The 21,993-nt window shown below is 37.0% G+C and overlaps 1 protein-coding gene and 1 long non-coding RNA gene across 44 annotated transcripts in view; one reads left to right on the plus strand and one right to left on the minus strand.

Annotated features, from left to right (window-relative positions):
• The window catches only part of LOC106782692 (uncharacterized), a 40,996-nt gene extending 33,773 nt beyond the window's left edge, over nt 1–7,223 (plus strand). For all 3 annotated transcript variants that reach the window (XR_002804577.2, XR_002804576.2, XR_011433616.1), the window contains 4 exons: nt 4,558–4,680; nt 5,133–5,312; nt 5,847–5,912; nt 7,007–7,223. This is a non-coding gene — a long non-coding RNA (uncharacterized lncRNA). The remainder of the gene's footprint in view (nt 1–4,557; nt 4,681–5,132; nt 5,313–5,846; nt 5,913–7,006) is intronic.
• ANKS1B (ankyrin repeat and sterile alpha motif domain containing 1B) overlaps nt 1–21,993 on the minus strand; it is a 1,028,420-nt gene that overhangs the window by 532,749 nt on the left and 473,678 nt on the right. The window lies entirely within an intron of this gene.

Consider the following 21,993-nt stretch of genomic DNA (forward strand, 5'->3'; position numbering starts at 1 on the left):
ATAAATAAATCTAAATCTATTTTAAATTAGCAATACAACTCAGAGAGAAAATCGTTTCAAGTGACTTTTGACACAGCATTCCGATTGTATTTTTAAGACTATCATCTTAGTATGCATTCTAAGCACAAAAAGCACTTTAAATAAATCTTAACTTTCACTCAACAGTTTTATTCTTATTAGTAACTATTGGTATTATAACTTAGAATCTATTTGGTATGATAGGATAAAAAAATTAGTAAATATCTTAGGAACTAAAATTTTCATTATAAAAGAGGTACAAATATAAAGCAAAAATTAAAAACCTATAGTATTAATTTTAACTAGAAAAACCCATAAGAAATAGTATACATATGTATGTATATTTCAAAAAAAAAAAAAAAATTTTTTTATTGACACGATCCACTATCATTGATTGTAAAACACTAAATATGTAAGAAATTACAAGTCCACAGTGGTTCTTAGAGAGAGATAGAAAAAGAAAATGAGACAGCGCGCAAGTAGTGGGGAGGGGGTGGAGGAGGAACATATTTGCCATTATCAGAGGTAACTGACATACCAACTTTTTACTTTAAAAGTTGATAATTAAAAGTAAGTAAGAATTTTTCTGCCTTTCTGGGAGAAGCTGTTGCCCATGGGCATTTTATTATGGAAAACTCTTTATATTAGATTAATAGCTAATAAATGTAGGGGAAATGATAAGAGAATCACGATTTTGCAATCCCAATGAAATGATTATTCCCATAGAGGATCATCAAACAGTTTATCATCAAAGAATGACAAACTCTTATGTGAAATGTTATTGGGAAATGCATGGCCCTATTCCCAATAACCCATTCACCACGCAGTTTACCTTCTAATTGCAAACGGAAAAGCAGACCTTAACAATGGAGAGAACTAGTGGTAACCACCCAAAAGTTATCAAATTTGTATAACCAATAGAGGGGAAACCTGACATTATATGTCTCCCGATGTGATGCAATATAAAGTGCTCAGAATCACCCAGGAAGTATTCTTGCAAAAATGCTTAACTTGAACCAAGACTTTAAATCTAACTTCCAGATTATAGGAAATACAGGGTATCAAGGAACAAGTTAAAAACCCAACAAGAAAACATTGAGACAAATGTAGAATGTGGGATAGTTCACAAGGCAATTGGCCTAATCTCATTAAAAAAGTCAATATCATGAAAAAAATAATGTTGGGGGATTGTTATAGACGAAAATAAACTAAGGTGAGGTAATAATCAAATGAAATATGTGAAATTTGATTGAACCCTGGTTTGAAAAGGCAGCTGCAAGGGTATTTTTGGGTAAATTAGATAGATTGGTAGATTAGATAAACTGATTAGATATCAATTGATTAAGAAATTATTACTAATTATCCGTGTTAAATAGTATTGTGATTATGTAGGAGAATGTCCTTTTTCTATATGCACGCTGAAATATTTAGGAGTAACATTATCTCTGAAATCTATTTTCAAATGATTCAGCAAGATGGACAAAATAGATAACAGAAAGAGATAGACAAGAGATAGATAAAGCAATACAGCAAATGTTAACTGTTGACTATAGGTTGTTGGATGGTGGGCATATGTTCATTGCGCTATTTTTTCAACTCTTCTGTTTGAAAATTTTTTAATAAAAATGTGGTTAAAAACATTGTTCAAATATAGGATGAGATGTGGCTGAACATAAAGAAGACTCTAATGTGTAGGGGGTTAGTGGGACATGATTATTCTATCCTTAGACTATTTAAAGAGGCATAAAAAATTACTTAGTCTGAGAGCTGATGGTATGGAGATGCTAGGATGGCATTAGATTCACTTTTTAGGGCCAAAAAGGCACCGGGGAGCTGTCTCAGCTGTCAGTATTTACAATGAAGATGATTAGATAAAAATCTTTGGATCTAGAGCATTTGGTCACGTCTTACAAAAATAGGTGTCAGTAAGTGGTGATGTTTGGCAGGGGAGGGTCTTCCTCAGCTGTTATTGTCATGGTTCATGGAACATGGTGCTAGGGACAACACTGAGCAATCCAGAGGGAAGCAATTGTCATTAGGGAGACCTATCCAGAGGAAGGATTTAGGCTGAGATTGAAGCAATGGTTAGATAGAAACCTAGGAAGGCCAATACATCCAGATGAATTCTGAGAATCTCTTTAAAAGACAAGCAACAGATATTCAATGAATTCATTTAAAATTATATAGTCATGGTTCACTTTCCCAGTCCCAGACAGTTTTTGCCCTCTGGGGGGAAGGTAGTGGTTTATTAATGAGTACCTGGCCTCACCATACATTAGTCTCAGGATGAAAAGGAAATATTACTTTAATTAACTAGTTGAAAATTTCACTAGTCTAGAATGTAATTACCTGTTAGAACTGTAGGTAAGATATCACAGTCTCGTAACATTTTAGTGCCTTTTTAAAATGACCATAGGGGCCAGCCTGGTGATGCAGAGGTTAAGTGCACATGTTCCACTTGGCGCCGGGCCGGGGTTCACCCATTTGGATCCCGGGTGCGGACATGGCACTGTTTGACAAGCCATGCTGTGGCAGGCGTCCCACGTATAAAGTAGAGGAAGATGGGCACAGATGTTAGCTCAGGGCCAGCCTTCCTCAGCAAAAAGAGGAGGATTGGTGGCAGTTAGCTCAGGGCTAATCTTCCTCAAAAAAAAAATAATAATAATAAAATGACCACAATTTATCAGAATCTTGGGGAAACTGTGTATTGAAATAACATAAGTATTGGAATACAACTAATTCTAAGGTTGAAGAAGAGAACTAAAAGTACTTAGATGCATGCTATCGAGGTTTAGGTGAAAAAGAAGATTCCATTTAAGGAACAAGATAAACTGGGCTTCAAAGTTCTCTATTGGTCTTCAAGTTTTGCAATTCAGTTTCTGGATTTGGAGCCCAGGGAAACTCTGAAGGTAAATGAAGCTATTCTTTGTGAAACTACCCCAGCTCCTTTTCAGACTTAGCTCATTCTATATGGCATTTCGAGCCTATCTGTCCTAATCAACCTCTTAGTCATGTAGGGCTTTGGACTGTTTTCCAGGTTTTAACTCAAGTTGTCCTTGTCTAGGCAGCATATGTGCTCAGGGTAACATATCGCAGTGTGTGTTGCCTCTACATATTTATGAGAAGATTGGGCTTATAGGAGGTCCTGGACACTCGGTGATAACTTCATGAAAAAGAGAGAGTAGGACTAAATGTTTCCTAGTCCCTGAGGCTTAGATCCCTGTAAATTTACAATTTAAGTGATAAGATTCATGAGAAGAGGTGTATTTTCAAAAGCAAGAACTAAAGATCAGATGATAATTACTAGTCTATTTATTAGATATGAAAATTCACACTCTTGGTATACTTCCCTATCTGAGAGGACCCTCCAAATTCTTTAGTTTTATAATTTCATATGTAAAGAACAGATCTTCACTGCTAAACTGGTACCTGAAAATAGTTAGCCCTTATTATTATGGAAACAAACAATTCTCTGAAAAATATTTTTCCCTTTCCACTGATAATGCAAAGGTAAACTCCATTAGTATACAATAACCATAAATTCTTAATAAGCGGTTTCTGAACTAATAATGCCTTACCATTTATTAAAATATTCCACAGTGCTAAAGACATTTAGCTACATTAGTAAATAACCCAAATTAACACTAGTATTATTTCTTTAAAACTGATGACTCAAGTGTGAATATAACCCGAATTACATAGAACTTCAGGATTTAAAATCAACTTGCACCATACTGATACCACTTAGGGTTCTAATCATGCTGTGTTTCTTATGATTCAGTTATAATTAGACAGAATATACTGCAGCTGTTTGTGATTTCAGGGAAGAATAAGATGTTTATACAGAGAAAATGTTTCATTATCTCTGCTTTTTAAAATTCCTTTCTTTGTAAATGGTATTTTATTATATGTTTTCCCATTTTCAAATCCTAAAAAAGACTCATAAATAGCGTTTTATCATACATGAAAAAATTGCTACATATTAGTTTCCTTCCCCACTTCTTCTCCTAGTTCTACATATGCAGACACAGCACTCACACGCATTCTTATATACGACAGTTTCTGGCTCTGCATAAGACGTAACTGCAAAAATACCATGTGTCAGGTTTTCTCAGCTTTTTACATTTCTACTCTGGTACCATGTCCAGGGTTTCAGATGCATTGTTATTTCCTTTAATTTTTTTAAACTTTAGCAGTTATTTTGAAATTAAGAATCACGTCTCATCAGAATGTTTGAATGCCTACATTCCCCTGTGATATGTGCCTTCTCTATGATGCTGGGCTGCACTCTTTTTCCTACTTTAATTCCCTAATTTCTGGGTGATATTGGCATCAGTCACAGATATAATAGCAAGAGTCTGTATAAAAGCAAATGTAATCCTTATAGATATATCATGGAATTTTGAAGTACCATGAAACTTAGTGTGAAAAATACCTTCCCAAATATCTAGAAAGACAATTATTGAATTTCAGCTATAGTTTCACCTTCATTTTTACAAGTTTTACATACACCCAATTCTTATCCTTGGATTTTCACAGAGGAGGTGGTAGTGGGCTCTCCCACTAGTGGGAAAAAGGAGGAACTACGGCAGAAATAAAGAGAGAGGAGGAATAGACCATTATGTTCATGTGACAGTAAAGAATCAGCAGAAGCATCAAGAGGTATAGTATGAAAATTGGAAGATGCAGAAATATATTTCTCAGGGTTTCAAGATAATAGGGAGAGGAAGAAAGGGAATCCAGTGTACTGGACAGCTACTATTTTCGCTTGAGTAGAAGCCTCCTCCATCTAGTAACAACATCATGATTTTTCTCTGAGAAACTACCCTTTCCCTGTGAGATGAATGAGAGTCTCAATCTCAGTGCCCTGTCATCTTCCAGCCAAGAATACAGATTTGACCTATGCAAGGCAGATCAGCTACTCCGTGGAATGTGAATCTTTAATTGAGTGACACAAAGACTGAGGAATTTTCAAGCTGATTTATCTCAACAATAGTGTTTTGAAGAGACTTTTTCATCAGTCTCTGCTCCCTAGATGTTGCTAGTTGCTCCAGTTACTGTTCTTCACGAAGCCTTGTTTTTTGATACTACTGATGATATCTGTTGTTTGTAAGGTTACAACCTTAATGGATACATCCAGACCAAGGAGTTAGGTCTCCTCAGTGATTTGGAGAAGTTCAAAAGAAAACTCTAACTTTGATAAAGGGTGGATTGGATTAACGAATGGAGACTTGCTGCAAAATGGTCGAAAAGGACTTTGTCTAAAATGGAATGGACCTCTGGTCCACCTTGAGGTAAGAAGACCAAGCTAGAATGTAAATCAATGCACTGTTTCCTTCCTTGAGAAAGCAATATGATTAAAAAGAAAAAAATGCTAGCTGCACTAACCAGTGTGCTTAGCGAGGTGTTTGAATTTACATTATGCTGCCAGTTCCTTATATCCTTTCTGTTCAAGTAACTCTGATCCAGACTAGGTTATTTTAATCCAAGGAATGTGCTGATTGAGATCTTTTTTGGAATATCTAGACTAATCACACAATTTGTATAAGTATAGAGGGTCCCAGGAAGTTTATAAATCAATGGAAAAAATAGTGATTTTCTAGCTGAAAAAATTACAGCAGTGGAAATTTTCTTAACTTGATCTTAAAAGATCTAAATGCACACACATTCTTTGTTTTTCTTGTATGCTCAGTTTTGTTGTTTATGGGTTTTGAATGTAAATTTAATACAAATTTGAATTGGCTTCTTGTCCAATTTTTAAAAAGTATATTTTCTGTTGTCAAACAATAAAGAAGGCTACTTACAATGGAACATACTCTGTTTTCCAGAGTCAGTGAATCCAAGTTCACCTGGAGTCTATACATTTGGATAGGCTGTATTCTGAAGACTACATGGTAAACAAAGTCAAAGTTTCAGGATAATCCATTAGTTGACTTAGAAAAGTATTTGGGTATATCAGAGTTTCTCAACTTTGGCACTATCAGCATTTAGAGCTGGATAATTCTTTGCTGTGGGTGGCTGTCCTGTGCATTGTAGCATGTTTTTCAGCATCCTTGGTCTGTACCCACTAGATACCAGTAGAAACTTCCTCAATTTCCAAATGTCCCCTGGAGGTGGGGAGGGAAAAATCACCTCCAGTGGAGAAACACTGATGCATCTCATTGTGGTCAGGGCATTGGTTTTAGAGCCTGACAAATCTGAACTTGACTCTCAGGCCTGCCACTTTCTGACTGTTGACCTGGGAAATTACTCATTTTCTTTATCAGTGAAATGTTGATTTTTTTTTAAAAGATTTTATTTTTTTCCTTTTTCTCCCCAAAGCCCCCTGGTACATAGTTGTATATTCTTCATTGTGGGTCCTTCTAGTTGTGGCATGTGGGACGCTGCCTCAGCGTGGCTTGACGAGCAGTGCCATGTCCGCGCCCAAGATTCAAACTAACAAAACACTGGGCCACCTGCAGCAGAGCGTGCGAACTTAGCCACTTGGCCACGGGGTCAGCCCCAGTGAAATGTTGATTTTAATATGGCCTACCTCCTAAGATTCTTGGAGAGATGAGATAAGACAATGCACTTAGCTTGGTCATTTACTCACAGTAAAAACTCAATAAAAAAATCATTTTTATTAAGACTAATAGTATCATAATTCCTAAATCCTAAATGCAAATTCTCTGACTCAAATCTACAAAATAATGACTAAATATTTCCAACTGTGCTATTTTACAAAGGTATAGTGAATTAAAACTCTAATATAAGTAAACTAAGCTCTGAATATGATAATTCCCATATGGGACACAGATGAACTTTGCAGTGAATTCTTTGAACTGGAAACTATTTTCAGAGAAATGACTGGAATAATGTTGCTTTCCATGCATGACTGCTGAGGAAAAGAATAGATAGGAGGGAGAAAACTGGGTAAGAGTTGTATATTCAAAGCTCTAGGACCTAACAAGAGAACCTTGACTTCTTCCCTCTTCCTCTAAATCCTTAGGTGTTAGCATTGGAAAATAACAAGAAAATGAAGAACTAGAATGTGGAATATTGTCACATGGAAGTACCATAAGAAGTACAACCAAAGACAAAATTTAAATGAAGGAATTTCGTACATGTGCATTTCAAATGCTCTCAACCACAAAACTGAAGAAATGACAGACGAATACATGAATTGTCAAACCACTTGCTGTACAAAAATAAACTTATGAACTCTAGTGTTTTGCTTAATAGAAAATCCTTTCTTTCTTGACTCAATTATGACCTCAGACACTCATCAGAACTTAATGCATATAAAAAAAACAATTTCATGCCAAACTTTGAGGCTGTGAAAAAAAATTGCATGAGTAGAATGACATTTAAAATGCTTATTTAAATCCCATAGCATAAAATTCAACCATCTGTAAATTTTATATGCTTTCCTCCTGAACTCTGGTGCACACTCAGGTGAGTACAGCTGTTAAGTATAAACCAATGGTGGTTCTAAAGGGGAAGTTGTATAGTCTTTTTAATTCTGAGTTCACTTTGTCTGGGGATGTTCAGATAGTACATTCATTTGAGGGATTGTGGAAAGGGTAAGATATGAAAAACTTAAAGTATTTTGTTAGGAGATTCTGCTGAGAAGACGAATCCTGATTGTTGCTTTATACTTGAAAGTACATCTATCAGTAACAGGGCCTCTCAGAAGGAAGTCATCTGAGAGTTGAGATCACAGTGAATAATCTTAGAAGTACTCTATATGAAAGTAAATTGCAGGGTCCAAGTAATGTGCTACTCTCCCACTATGACCCTGCCATAAATAAAACTGCTTTAACAGTCAATTGCACAAGGATGCCTTGTAAATAGAAGATATTCACAAATTATTCTTGATGACAGTCCCATCTCCACTCATTCCAGCAAATTAAAATGAAGTTGCAAAGGCTTTAAAGAAATCACACAGCTAGATAATTGCAGAGTTTGTTCAGGAAACACACTCCTGAATATCACTCCAGCTCTGGGTTGGATGATTAAATTATGGACATGTTGATTGTTTTGATGAAAGAAGCTTACATGTTCATTTAATCTAAGAAATCCTTCACTTCACATATAACACCCACACAGATATCTTTTTTTAAGTTTTAAGTTAGCTAAGTGTTGAATGGTTAAAGCCCTTGGTCATTGTTCTTTAGGGTATCATTCTTGAACAAAATAAGTTTTCTTTTATACTCGGGCTTTTGCGTGGCTGGCAGGATCTGAAGAAACACTTGAGGAAAACACTGTAGACTGTATTCCCTGGGATCCAAAGAAATCATCAGTAAAATTTCCAGTCTGGAAACCTAAACCAGGGGAAGGAAAACGTATTCTTTGTCAACAAATTGTGATGGTAGTATACAGCATTCAGCCATAATGAATCTTTTCAAGCTTTCTAAAACAACTCCAACAGCTAAGTTCCAAAATACGATCTACACAAAAGCAAACTTTTAAGAAAAGAATATATCTTCCTAAAGTAACTTCTTTCAAGGCATTTGCATGTTTAAATATCAGTAAGTTTGTTTAAAAATGTTTCATCATATTGCAGTGATTCTTTGAGCAGGTTGTATTTTCCAAAGATGGCTACAACAATATCACTCATTCCATATGTTCTTCTAGAATCTTGCAAATTTCCCATTAAGAAGTACAGTCTAGAGTGATGTCAGCATCACAGCAGAGTGAGCTGTACCCTTAGTCTCTCCCCACTAAGATACAATGAAAAGGACATTCGTTAACCATCAGAGGACATATACACAGCACAACAGGACATCTGAGAAATCCATACAGCCATATATCTGAAGGTGGGGGTACTGGATCCCTGGTAAGCAGTGGAAGGAGGTAAACAGATCTCCTCCCCCTCCACAGCAGCAGAGATCTAGGGCATGGGACCCCACGCAGTGGTCAACACATGACTCTTAAGAGGAGATGGAGGAACAGACAGGCCTCCACAGGATCACTTTTGCTCTTGGTGTTGCTTCCCAACCCACAGGAATGCTCCACACCAAGGTGGCTCAGACACCACGAGGGTGCCCCCATCAAGCCAAGCAGCCAAGGCAGCCCACCAGTGAGTGTAGAGTGGGAACATGGGGGATTGTGCACATGAAAGACAGCACCCCTCTCCCTACTCTTGCCTGGTGTACCAGCTTGGCTGGTCGGCCAGGGCAGTGGATCTGCATCAGAGCACATGCACCTGTGTGTATGAAGCAGTAGCAGCCAGCAGGCAAACGCAGACAGGCCCTGTTGGCACAGCTGCCAAGAGACAGGCACAACTTCCAGCAGATACGACAGGTTCAGAAAACACAGCTCCTGCCACCCCCAGTGTTGGCAGGTAGAATCTGCAACCAGATACCACCACTGTGCACCAGCAAAGGTCCACTCCATCAAACACCATGAAGAAATACATTAATGCTCCAGAGCAGAAAGAAAATGACAAGTCTCAAGAAACCAATCCTGAAGTCACAGAAATTTACAATCTAAGTGACAGAGGATTCAAAATAGTTATCATAAAGAAACCCAACAAGTTACAAGAAAAGAGAGAAAGACAGTTCAATGAACTCTGGAATAAAATTAATGAGCAGAAGAAATTCTTCACAAAAGTGATTGAAACTCTAAAATAGAAGTTCTGGAGATGAAGAACACAATGAATGAGATAAAAAACAATATGGAATCCATAAAAAATAGAGCTGACATTATAGAGGTCAGAATTAGTAATTTTGAGTACAATAATATAGAAATGCTTCAGGTGGAGGAGGAGAGTGAACTAAGACTGAAAAGAAATGAAGAATTCTCTGAGAAATATCAGACTCAATTAGGAAATGTAACATAAGAATTATAGGTATTCAAGAGGGAGAAGGGAGGGAGAAAGAAGCAGAGAGCTTGTTCAAAGAAATAATAGTCTAGAACTTCCTAAACCTGGGGAAGGAGCTGGAATTACAAATAAGCCAATAGACCTCCTAATTACATCAATGCGAAAAGACCTTCTCCAAAGTCTATTAGTAAAACTGGCAGAAGTCAACAACAAAGAAAAAATATTAAGGGCAACAAGACAGAAGAAATTATATCTACAAAGGAACCCCTATCATGCTTTCAGCAGAAATCTTACAAGCTAGGAGAGAATGGAATGATATATTCAAAATATTGAAAGACAAAACTTTCAGCCAAGAATACTCTATACAGTGAAACTATCCTTCAGATACAATGGAGAAATAAAAGCTTTCTCAGATAAACAAAAGCTGAGGGAGTTCATCATCATAGACCTCCCCTACAAGAAATGATCAAGGATGCCCTCATACCTGAAACAAAAAGGCAAAGGTCTACAAAGCTTTGAGCAAAAAGGTAAAAAGATAGAAAGAATCATAAAACTGCAGCTGTCTTTCAAAACAGGGTAGCAAATACTTAATTATAACATAAAAGATAAAGGGAAAGAAAGCATCAAAACTATAAACATTCAACTTAGTAACAAACTCACAACACAAAACAATAATTTGTGACAACAAAAACTCCAAAGGGGAAGAGAAAAGGGACAAAACCCGCTTAGGCTAATGGAGATAAGAGGCTATCAGAAAATGGACTATCTCATCTACAAGATCTTTCATACCATCTTCATAGTAACCACTAAACAAAAAATCAGAACAGAGACGCAATGTATAAATAAAGAGAAAACCACCAAACTGAAGTGACAGTCAGAAATACAAGGCAAGAGAAGGAACGGAAACATAGAACAACTGGAAAACAAGAAATAAAGTGGCAGTATTAAGGCCTCATATATCAATAATCACTCTAATGTAAATGGATTGAATTCTCCAATCAAAAGACACAGAGTAGCTGGATGGATTAAAAAACAAGACCCAACAATATGCTGCCTCCAGGAAACACATCTCATCTCTAAAGACAAACATAGACTCAGAATGAAGGGGTGGAAGATGATATTCCAAGCTAATGGCAAACAAAAGAAAGCTGGTGTAGCCATACTTATATCAGACAAAGCAGACTTCAAGATAAAAAAAGACAACGAGAGACAAAGAGGGGCACTATATAATGATAAAAGGGACTTTCCACCAAGAGGACATAACACTTATGAATATATATGCACCCAGCACAGGAGCACCAAAGTACATAAAGCAACTATTAATAGACGTATAAGGAGAAATTAACAGCAACACAATAATAGTAGGGGACCTGAACACCCCACATAGACCAATGGATATATCATACAGACAGAAAGTCAACAAGGAAATAGTGGATTTAAATGGAACACTTTATCAGATGGAATTAATAGTTATATAGAGAACATTCCATCCCAAAACAGCATAATACACATTCTTCTCAACTGCATATGGAACAGACCATATGTTGGGAAACAAGAAAGCCTCAATAAGTTTAAGAGGGTTGAAATCACATCAAACATCTTTTCTGACCACAATGCTATGAAACTAGAAAACTACAAGGAAAAAGCTGAGTAAGTCACAAACATGTGAAGACTAGACAGCATGCTACTGAACAACCATTGGATCAATAAAGAAATCAAAGGAGAAATTTAAAAACACCTGGAGACAAACAAAAATGAAAATACAACATACTGGGGCTGGCCCAGTGGTGCAGCAGTTAAGTGTGCACATTCCACTTTGGCGGGCCGGGGTTTGCCGGTACAGATGCCAGGTGCAGACATGGCACCACTTGGCAAGCCATGCTGTGGTAGGCGTCCCACATATAAGTGGAGGAAGATGAGCATGGATGTTAGCTCAGGGTCAGTCTACCTCAGCAAAAAGAGGAGGATTGGCAGCAGTTAGCTCAGGGCTAATCTTCCTCAAAAAAAAAAAAAAAATACAACATACCAACTCTTTTGGGATGTAGCAAAAGCAGTTTTAAGAAGGAAATTCATAGCAATATAGGCCCCCCTCAAAAACAAGAAAAAATCTCAAATAAGCAATCTTAAATTATACCTAACAGAACTAGGAAAAGAAAAACAAATAAAGCCCAAGGTCACCAGAAGGAAGAAAATAATAAAAATTAGAGCAGAAATAAATGAAATACAGACTAAAAAAAGTAGAAAGGATCAGTGAAACTAAGAGGTGGTTATTTGAGAAGACAAACAAAATTGACAGACCCTTAGCCAGACTCACTAAGAAAAAAAGAGAGAGGGCTTAAATAAATAAAGTTAGAAAAGAAAGAGGAGAAATTACAACACATACCATAAAAATAAGAAGGATTATGAGAGAATACTGTGAAAAAGTATATGCCAACAAATTGGACGACCTAGAAGAAATGGATAAATTCTTAGACTCTTACAACCTCCCAAAACTAAATCGAAAAGAAATAGAAAATCTGAATAGACCAATCACAAGTAAAAAGATTGAAACAGTAATCAAAAACCTCCCCCCAAATAAAAGTTCAGGACTAGATGGTTTCTCTGGAGAATTCCACTAAACATTCAAAGAAGATTTAATACCTTTCTCTCTCAAACTACTCCAAAAAATTGAAGAAGAGGGAACACTTCCTAGCTCATTCTATGAGGCCAATGTCACCCTGATCCTAAAGCCAGACAAAGATAATGCAAAGAAGGAAAATTACAGGCCAATATCAGTGATGAACATAGATGCAAAAATCTTCAACAAAATATTGGCAAACCAAATACAGCAATACATCAAAAGGATCATACATCATGATCAACTGGGCTTTATACCAGGGATGCAGGGATGGTTCAGCATCCACAAATCAATCAATGTGATACACCACATTAACAAAATGAGGAATAAAAACCACATGATCATCTCAGTAGAAGCAGAGAAAGCATTTGACAAGATCCAACATCCGTGTATGAAAAAAACTGTCAATAAAATGGGTATAGAAGGAAAGTGCCTCAACATAATAAAGGCCAGATATGACAAACCCACAGCAAACACCATACTTAATGGTGACAAACTGAAAGCCATCCCACTCTGAACAGGAACAAGACAAGGGTGCTCACTCTCACCACTCTTATTCAAAATAGTACTGGAGGTTTTGGCCAGAGCAATTAGGCAACAAAAAGAAATAAAACGTATCCAAATTGGTAAGGAAGAAATGAAACTGCTGCTGTTTGCAGATGACATGATTTCATATATAGAAAACTCTAAAGAATCCATCAGAAAACTATTAGAAATAATCAACAACTAAAGCAAAGTGGCAGCGTACAAAATCAACTTACAAAAATCAGTTGCATTTCTATACTCTAATAATGAACTAACAGAAAGAGAACTCAAGAATACAATCCTATTTATAATCACAACAAAAAGAATACAATATCTAGGAATAAACTTAAACAAGGAGGTGAAAGATCTATATACTGAAAACTGTAAGACGTTATTGAAAGCAATAGAAGATGACACAAAGAAATGGAAAGATATTCCATACACATGGTTTAGAAGAATAAACATAGTTAAAATATCCATATTACCTAAAGCAATTTACAGATTCAATGCAATCCCAATCAGAATCTCAATGGCATTCTTCACAGAAATAGAACAAAGAAATCTAAAATTTATACGGAACAACAAAAGACCCCAAGTAGCAAAAACAATCCTGAGAAAAAATAACAAAGCTGGAGGCTTCACAATCCCTGACCTCAAAATATACCAAAAAGCAATAGTAATCAAAACAGCATAGTACTGGCACAAAAACATACACACAGATTAATGGAACAGAATTGAAAGTCCTGAAATAAAACCACACGTATGTGGACAGCTAATCTTTGACAAAGGAGCCAAGAATACACAATGGAGAAAGGAAAGTCTCTTCGATAAATCGTGTTGGGAAAAGTGGACAGCCACATGCAAAAGAATGAAAGTAGACCATACTTATGCCATACACAAAATTAACTCAAAATGGATTAAAGACTTGAAGGTGAAACGTGAAACCATAAAACTCCTACAAGAAAACATAGGCAGCACACTCTTTGACATTGACCTTAAATGCATTTTTTCAATTACCGTGTCTACTCAAGCAAGGAAAACAAAAGAAAAAATAAACAAATGAGACCACATCAGACTAAAGAGATTCTGCAAGGCAAAGGAAACCAGGAACAAAACAAAAAGACAACCAGCTAACTGGGAGAAAATATTAGCAAATCATATATCCAACAAGGGGTTAATTTCCAAAATATATAAAGAACTCACACAACTGAACAACAGAAAAACGAACAACCAGATCAAAAAATGGGCAGAGGATATGCACAGACATTTTTCCAAAGAAGATATATAGATGAGAAATAGGCACATGGAAAGATGGTCAACATCACTAATCATTAGGGAAATGCAAATAAAAACTACAATGAGCTATCACCTAATGCCCATCAGAATGGCTATTATTAAAAAGAAAAGAAATAACAAGTGTTGGAGAAGATGTGGAGAAAAGGGAACCCTCATACACAGCTGGTGGCAATGTAAACTAGTGCAAACACTATGGAAAACAGTATGGAGATTCTTCAAAAAATTAAAAATAGAAATACCATATGACCCAGCTATCCCACTAGGTATTTATCCAAAGAACTTGAAATCAACAATTCAAAGAGACTTATGCACCCCTATGTTCATTGCAAATTATTCACAATAGCCAAGACATGGAAGCAACCCAAGTGCCTATCCACTGATGAGTACACAAAGATGTGGTATATATAGACAATGGAATACTACTCAGCCATAAACAAAGACAAAATTGTCCCATTTGCAACAACATGAGTGGACCTTGAGGGTATGATATTAAGTGAGATAAGCCAGACAGAGAAAGGCAAACACCACATGATTTCACTCATACGTGGAAGATAAACAAATACGTGAACAAAGAGAACAGATTAGTGGTTACCAGAGGGGAAGAGGGTTAGGGGGTGGCCAAAGGGGTAAAGTAGCATGAATGGTGATGGATAAAAATTAGACTATTGGTGATGAGCACAATGCAGTCTATACAGAAACTGATAAATAATAATGTACACGTGAAATTTCACATTATAAACCATTACAACCTTTAAAAAAAAAAAGAAGTAGTCTATTTCCTGTCCCTTTAAATTTGGACAAGTTTATAACTTGCTTGTAACAATAATACAAGACTTCCCTAGCTAGGTCAGAAGAAGGAATGCAACTTCCATTTGTACAATTGAACACTCAGGCCATTCCCAGCCTCTCCAGATGGCAAACAATTCTCTAATTAAGAAGGGCCTCAAGCCAAAGATCAAATAAAGGGTGGGACTGTAAGATTATTTGGTTAGACTTCAGAAAGATCTAAAACTATACCTTATAGAATATTTAAGACATACAAAAGGCTCTTGAGAATCTTAAAGTCATGCCTCACAGTTCCTCTCTGTTAAACAATGTAGGTCTTCTAAGTATCTTGAGGATATTGTTCCTCAGCAGACTCACAGGGAACCCAGGGCAGAGAAGGGATTATCTTGAAGGATTTGTGACTGTAACTTTTGTCTAATAGAATGACACCCAATAAGATTCACAGAACACTCACAAAATTTTTAGGAACCATATTGGTGGAAACATTGCCAGTTTAAATATAAAAGGAACAGAGATAGTACAAAATGAAAGGAAGCTTTTGGACCCTAAAACCAGCATAGACAAGAATTAAACTGAGAAGATTATTTTGTTTTATACATAGGTCACTTATTATAAAAAGGAAGGATGACTCAGAGGGGATAAGACCCTGAGGGAGAGGCATGAGCCATAAAGAACAACTCTCCGCGAGTAGAACTGAGCCTAACTCACGGAACTGGCAACAGGCGCACGGCTGGAATTCAGAATTTCTATGGACAAATGACTTTTTAATCTTTTTGAAATGGAAGTGTCTATTGTGGTTAATCTATGCTTGTCTGATCATTATATGATGGATATGTGGGTGGCAAATAACCTATCTCTTTAGTTCACATGACTTCTGACCAAGAGGAACAGTACTCAAGTGCTTTGCTTAGTGCTTACCTAAGGAGACTTAACTGTTTCCGGACCTAATTTAGATAATGAATCTCAAGCTTGAGACTAATGCTAACTGGGCTGAAACTTTTGAAGGATCTTGGGAAGAGATGAGAATATTTTGCCTGTGGGAGTAAGGTGAATTGTTGGGCTAGAGGGTGGACTGTGGAAGACTATATTTTATAGAGATAGCTGCAACTTTATCTCCTACCCAGCATGTTCATCTAGAATCTTGCCACTCCCCCCATCGTGAAGTAGAGTCTAATTCCTCTCCTACTGAATCTGGGTAGATTTATGACTCACTTGTAACCAAGAGAATGTGGTGGAAGTGATGCTGTATGACTTCTGAGGCTAAGTCAGAAAGGCAATGCAATTTCCACTTTGCATCTGGAATACTAGCAATGGAGCCCTGCATCACCATGTAAGTAGTCCAACTGCCCCGAGACCACCATGCCTTGAGGAAACCCAAGCTAGCCCAGGCGGGAGACCTCATGGAGAAGCCTAGGGACTACCTAAAAGAGAGAGAGATACATGGCCAGTCTCCACCTTCTCCAGCCCCACCCTGTTCTAGCTCCAGGTACCATCTGACTACAGCTGCATGGGAACCCTGAGACAATACAAATCAATGCAGCCTGTCCTGAATTCCTGAGTCATGGAAACTATAAGATAATATAATAATTCATGTTGTTTTAATCTATTAAGTTTTGGGGTGATTTCTTGCAATAGTAACTGAAACATCTTTTCTAAAGAGATTTTAAGTTTAGTTCCATTTTCTAAATCAGAGAACACAATTGTAGATTCTAGACCTTCATTACTCAGCTTTATTTTGGCCTGTACATAAGATTAAAAAAAAATTAGCAAGCTACCATCAGGAGATCTAAATTTATGGTTGAAATAGATTTGAATCTTTTTTTAAATTATTAATGTTTATTACCATGGACCATGGAGGCGTACTTAATATTTTTGTTTTCTTATCTATTAATTGGTGACAATACTTCTGAGAGAATTAGCGTATGGATTAAATTGAATGAGTTAATACATGGGAAAGACCCCTATATGGTGTCTGACACATAACTACCTGACTCAATTCTAGGGTCTACCTGGTGACAATCCATAGGGATATCACTAAGCAAAAAGCACGTGTCACCAAAATGGTATATGCAATGGAGGGAGATTGACAGAAGCAATGGCATTTCACCAGAGAGCTGGCGTATTATCTTATCCCTTTCTTTAAAGTACCAGACATTTCTTCCCATCACTCTGTCAGCAACAAGCTAGAGACACTATTTTATCTCTCTGTTAGGCAAAACTTTTTGGACTTTGAATTCCTTTTAGGTAAGGCCTGAGACTTTTATGTCTCTATCCCAGTGCCTAAGAGTAGCTGAAGAAAAAGAAGTGCTCCATAAATACTGGCTGAATAAAGGAAAAAGTAGTTCTATAACATAGTAGCTATTTCCTAAACAGACTCAGATACTGCCAGAATTTAGGGGAATCAGAGAAAGAAAATGGTTGCTTCTTAGATCCACTTAGATTCTTAAAACTTCTGAAATAAGGGATCAAGTTTATGTGACTTAATAACAATTATACAAGCAAAAGTAGTATGCACTTTCTAAAGTATATTACAAACATGATATAATAAGATTATTGAGAGGCACGATAACCTGGTTGTTAAGAGCACAGACCTTGAGTCAGAACATATGGAAGCAAATCCCAGTTCTACTCTTTTCTAGACACTATAAATGTGGGCAAGTCGGTTAAAGGCTCTGCGCTTTAGTTCCCTTGTGATTTAGTAAATCATAGGTGATAATAGTACCTACTTAGGTACTATTGCAAGGATTAAACGAGTTAATATATACAAAATATGCAGAACATTTCTTAATAATAATAGAGGTGATTTACCTACAAAAATCTAGCTGAAAATGACAACTTTTATTGCTGAAATGAAGGAAATCATTTTTAACTACTCTAAAATTACTTAGAATTCAAAAATGAATCTTGTTGACTAAAGAAAATTGCTACATAAGGCTTTAGAAGTGGTTACATAAGTGCCTAGAGGCCCCCCACACAATACAGTGAAGCTAGAATCTTCTGCCTTGAATTTGTCAAAATGAACTAAAAATAGATGAAGAACAATAAATACTAAGCTGCAAATGCTAGTGCCTACTTAGGATAATTTAGTGACGATAAATCTCAACAGACCCACTAGGTTATGCCAAGACACTTTACTAACTAAATCTAATTTGGTTGACTTTTTCTGTTTAATTAGTGAATATTATAATTATGTGTTCTGAAAGTTGTGTGAATTTAATACCATAAAGTAGCACTAAAGAAGAGTAGAACAAAATACCAAGACTTAGAGTTTCTTTTGAGGACTTGCTTTCTTGTAAAGAATGCAATGAACTCCCTACAGGAATGCTTATTTGCCTCCCTAATGAATGCTGCGGGGAAATGAGGCACTTCTTTTCTCCTCATCAACACCTATATGACCTAGTCTGATTTAGTTGAACCTAGGGCATTTTCGACAAGTACAAGCACAGAGATCTACTACAGATCCTCTTATGGGAGAAAATTTATTAACGTAAGCAAAGTAGATACAATCCTGCATGTCTGATTCCTTTTAACTTCTTGGTTGCCTAAATATTCCATCAGAGATTTACCAGCTATGTATGTATAAAGGCCTAAATGTTTTACAAAAGTCAGCAGATATAAGTTACAAACAATGCTTCCTTTCATTCTTTCAGGCTGACATTTGGAGACATTTTGTTAGGTTATAAATAGATTTTTCTTTCTTTCTTTTTTTGTAATTGGAACGCTTGTAATTGCTTAACCTTGTCCTTTTTGGAGGTATGTTCAAGAAATATTTAGGAAACAAGATCACATCCTGTAGTATCAACAAAAGCAGGAAATTTTTCATTAATAAAGAAGAGGTGGAAAGAGCCAGTTATGAAGTAGGCAGTGGGGAACATAACTGTATTTTCCAGCATCTATGGAAACCATGGAGTTTTGCTAGGATATAGAAGAAGATTTTGAGTGAGCTTAAAATAAGATTTGACTCATTCTTAATGTATTTTGCTAGTATATTGATGAGAAAAAATTACATTTGACCACATTTTCAAAATTCACGTCTAAACTTCTTTGGCTTGCTTATCAATTTTTCAGATGAGTTCTGGTGATTAATTGCTTTTCTTTCTTTCTCCTCTTTAATAAATATTTATTAGGCAACAATTAATTTACTGACACTGTACTAGGTGCCAGAGATTCCAGTAGAAAGGCATAATCTCAGTAATCATGAAGCTTATGATACAATAAAAACAAAACAAATAAACAAAGGCATTTAGGGTGGGCCTCAACACCAATGACTAGTGTATTTATAAAAAGAGGAAAGGACATAGAGACCCATGGAAGAAGGCCATGAGAAGATGGGGACAGAGATTGGAGTTATGCTGCCCTCAGCCAAGGAAGGCCTGGAAGCTGAAGAGGCAAGGAAAGATTCTTCCTGAGAGCCTTCAGATGTAGCATGGCCTGCTGACACCTTGATTTCAAACTTCTAGCTTCCAGAACTGTGAGAAAATAAATTTCTATTGTTTCAAGCCATCCAGTTTGTGGTACTTTTTTTGTGGCAGCCCTGAGAAACTAACACAGACATGTTGACTTTGAAGTATTTGTGCAACATCTAAGTGGAGAGGTCAAGGAGAAAGATGACATTAGAGGTTTGGAACTCCAGTTGGGGCTGGAGATACAAGGTTGAGGAACATCAGCATATGACTGAGCAATAAAGCCATATGAGTGGCTGAGACCATCCAAGGGCAGTCTGTGGAATGAGAAGAGAAGAGGGACTAGTCTAGAACCCTGAAAAATAGTAACCTTGTAGGAGTGAGTGGAGATAGAGATACGTCCTCATAAAGGGAGACCAAGACTGAGACTAGAGAGGTAGGAGGAAGACCAGAAGAGTATGGTGTCACCAAGCCACAGGCAGAAAGTGTTTCATGGGTTAAGCGTAGCCAGATTGGTCAAGTAAGGCAAAGGCTTTGTCCATTATATTTAGGAAGAGACAATCCTGGGGACCTAACTGAGATGTCAGTGCAATAGTGGAGTAGTTTTTGGGGAGTGACTGAGAAGTGAGTCCAGGAAGTATAGACAATTCTTTCTAGGAGGTTGAATGTGAAAGACAGGAAACCTACTGTAACTAGAGGCAGACAAAAGATCAAGGGAGGACTTTTCGCATGACTTAATCATCAGTGTTTGAATTTACTTACAGATGATTGTGTTTTTATCTAATGAGGCACTTTGATGTTTGGATAATGATGATAAAACAAATAAAACAATACCTTATTGTTGGCCATAAAACTACTTACTAAATTATAGCAAAACAACTAGAACATGTTTTACAGATACAAATCTAAAAAGTCAGTAAGTGAGAATCTGTTCTTGGTAAAAGTTTTCTGCATAATTTATAAAGAGGGAAATTGTAGGCAGGATAATGTTTTGAAATGCAAAACATCTGACTCATAGTAGAGATGAAGAGCAGTGAATGACCCATGAGAGAAACTTATCTTATTGTTCACACACAGGGCAGAGAAAATTCAAAACCTATCAGGCATCAGGCATCTTAAAGCAAAACTACTTTAATGAGGGTGAGTCATAGTGCCACCCAGGGAAATGAATCAGGTGCCCACATGCCCAATCTTCTTCATAATTACAGTTTTTTTCCCCATTTTAAATTAGAACTAAAGTCAGGTAACAACTAATGTCCCTGCAGAACAAATTGAGTCAAATGGAAATATACAACAGCCTAAGAAGTAAAATGAAAATATCAAAGGGATGCAGCTTTTCCAGCAAGGAAAAAAAGACAGAAAGAAAGAGAGCCATTACTCTAAGTGTAAGGTCATGCCTGTTGGTCCAAAGGACTTTTAAATGCTTTTATTATGTCCTCTATTCCAGCTGATTTTGGCACCTTCGCACCATGGCATAACTCTAGTAGCTTTTCTCAACATTATAGTCTTAAATATTGCACCTGAGGCTCCTATGGTTTTCTGCTGAAGCCAGGAGAGTGAGGAACATCCCTCTCTCCTCCCATCTCCTTGCCCTCTAGCTTCCATAGTCAATCACAAGTCCTGTAAATTCTACGTCTTAAACTTCTCACTTCTCCTCCTCCAGGGGGGCTACAGCCCTGGTCTAAGCTGCATTGAGTCACCTATGCCAAGTCTCATTTATCCTGTCTTGCTCTCATCTAAGAGAAGCTACAGCATAGCTAGAGTGAACATGAAAAATGCAAATCAGATATCATTGTGCTGCTTAAAATCTTAGGTAGTTTCCTACTAGCGCCACAGCAAGTCTGTATGAATCTCTGTGAGGAATTTGAAAAAAAAAAAAAAAGGTAAGCATACCCTCTCTGGGATAAGAAGAAAATGAGTCAGATTTCAGACTCGATTTTCCCTGGTCAGCCTTTTTATGCAGTACAGAAACTGCAGCACCCTTTGCCCTTAGAATAACATCCAAGCTCTGTAAGATGGCTTGGACAGCCCTCTACAACCTCGTCTCTGCCAATCTCTGTAGTCACCTCTTGCCACTCCTTTACTCATGCTCTCTGATCCTGCTATTCTGGATCAGTTTCAGTTCCTTGAACATATCATGTTCTCATTTACATCTTTGCCAAACCTCCCACTATTTGGAAGAATTTTCTCTCCTCTCTGTCCAAATAATTCCTGCTCGCTCTTTAGGTCTTGGCAAAAATATTACTTCCCCTCACAGGACTTCCCAGACCTCCTCAATGAGAATAAGTCTTCTTGCCACATGCTCCTCCAGAGCACCTAAATGTATCCTTGCATAACACTCGTTAGGATTTATTGAAATTGCTGGTATAAAGTCTGCCTTCTCTGATGGACTCAGCTCAATGAGAGCAGACTCTGTCTATTTGTTCCTCATGGTAACATCTGTGTACAGTAACATGTCTGACACTTAGTAGATGCTCAAGAAATATTCATTGGCTGAATAAATAATTAAATGCATGGAAAAAGCCTGGAACCCTCATCGCAGT

This window comes from Equus caballus, chromosome 28 (genome assembly GCF_041296265.1).
Source record: "Equus caballus isolate H_3958 breed thoroughbred chromosome 28, TB-T2T, whole genome shotgun sequence".
Taxonomy (NCBI): domain Eukaryota; kingdom Metazoa; phylum Chordata; class Mammalia; order Perissodactyla; family Equidae; genus Equus; species Equus caballus.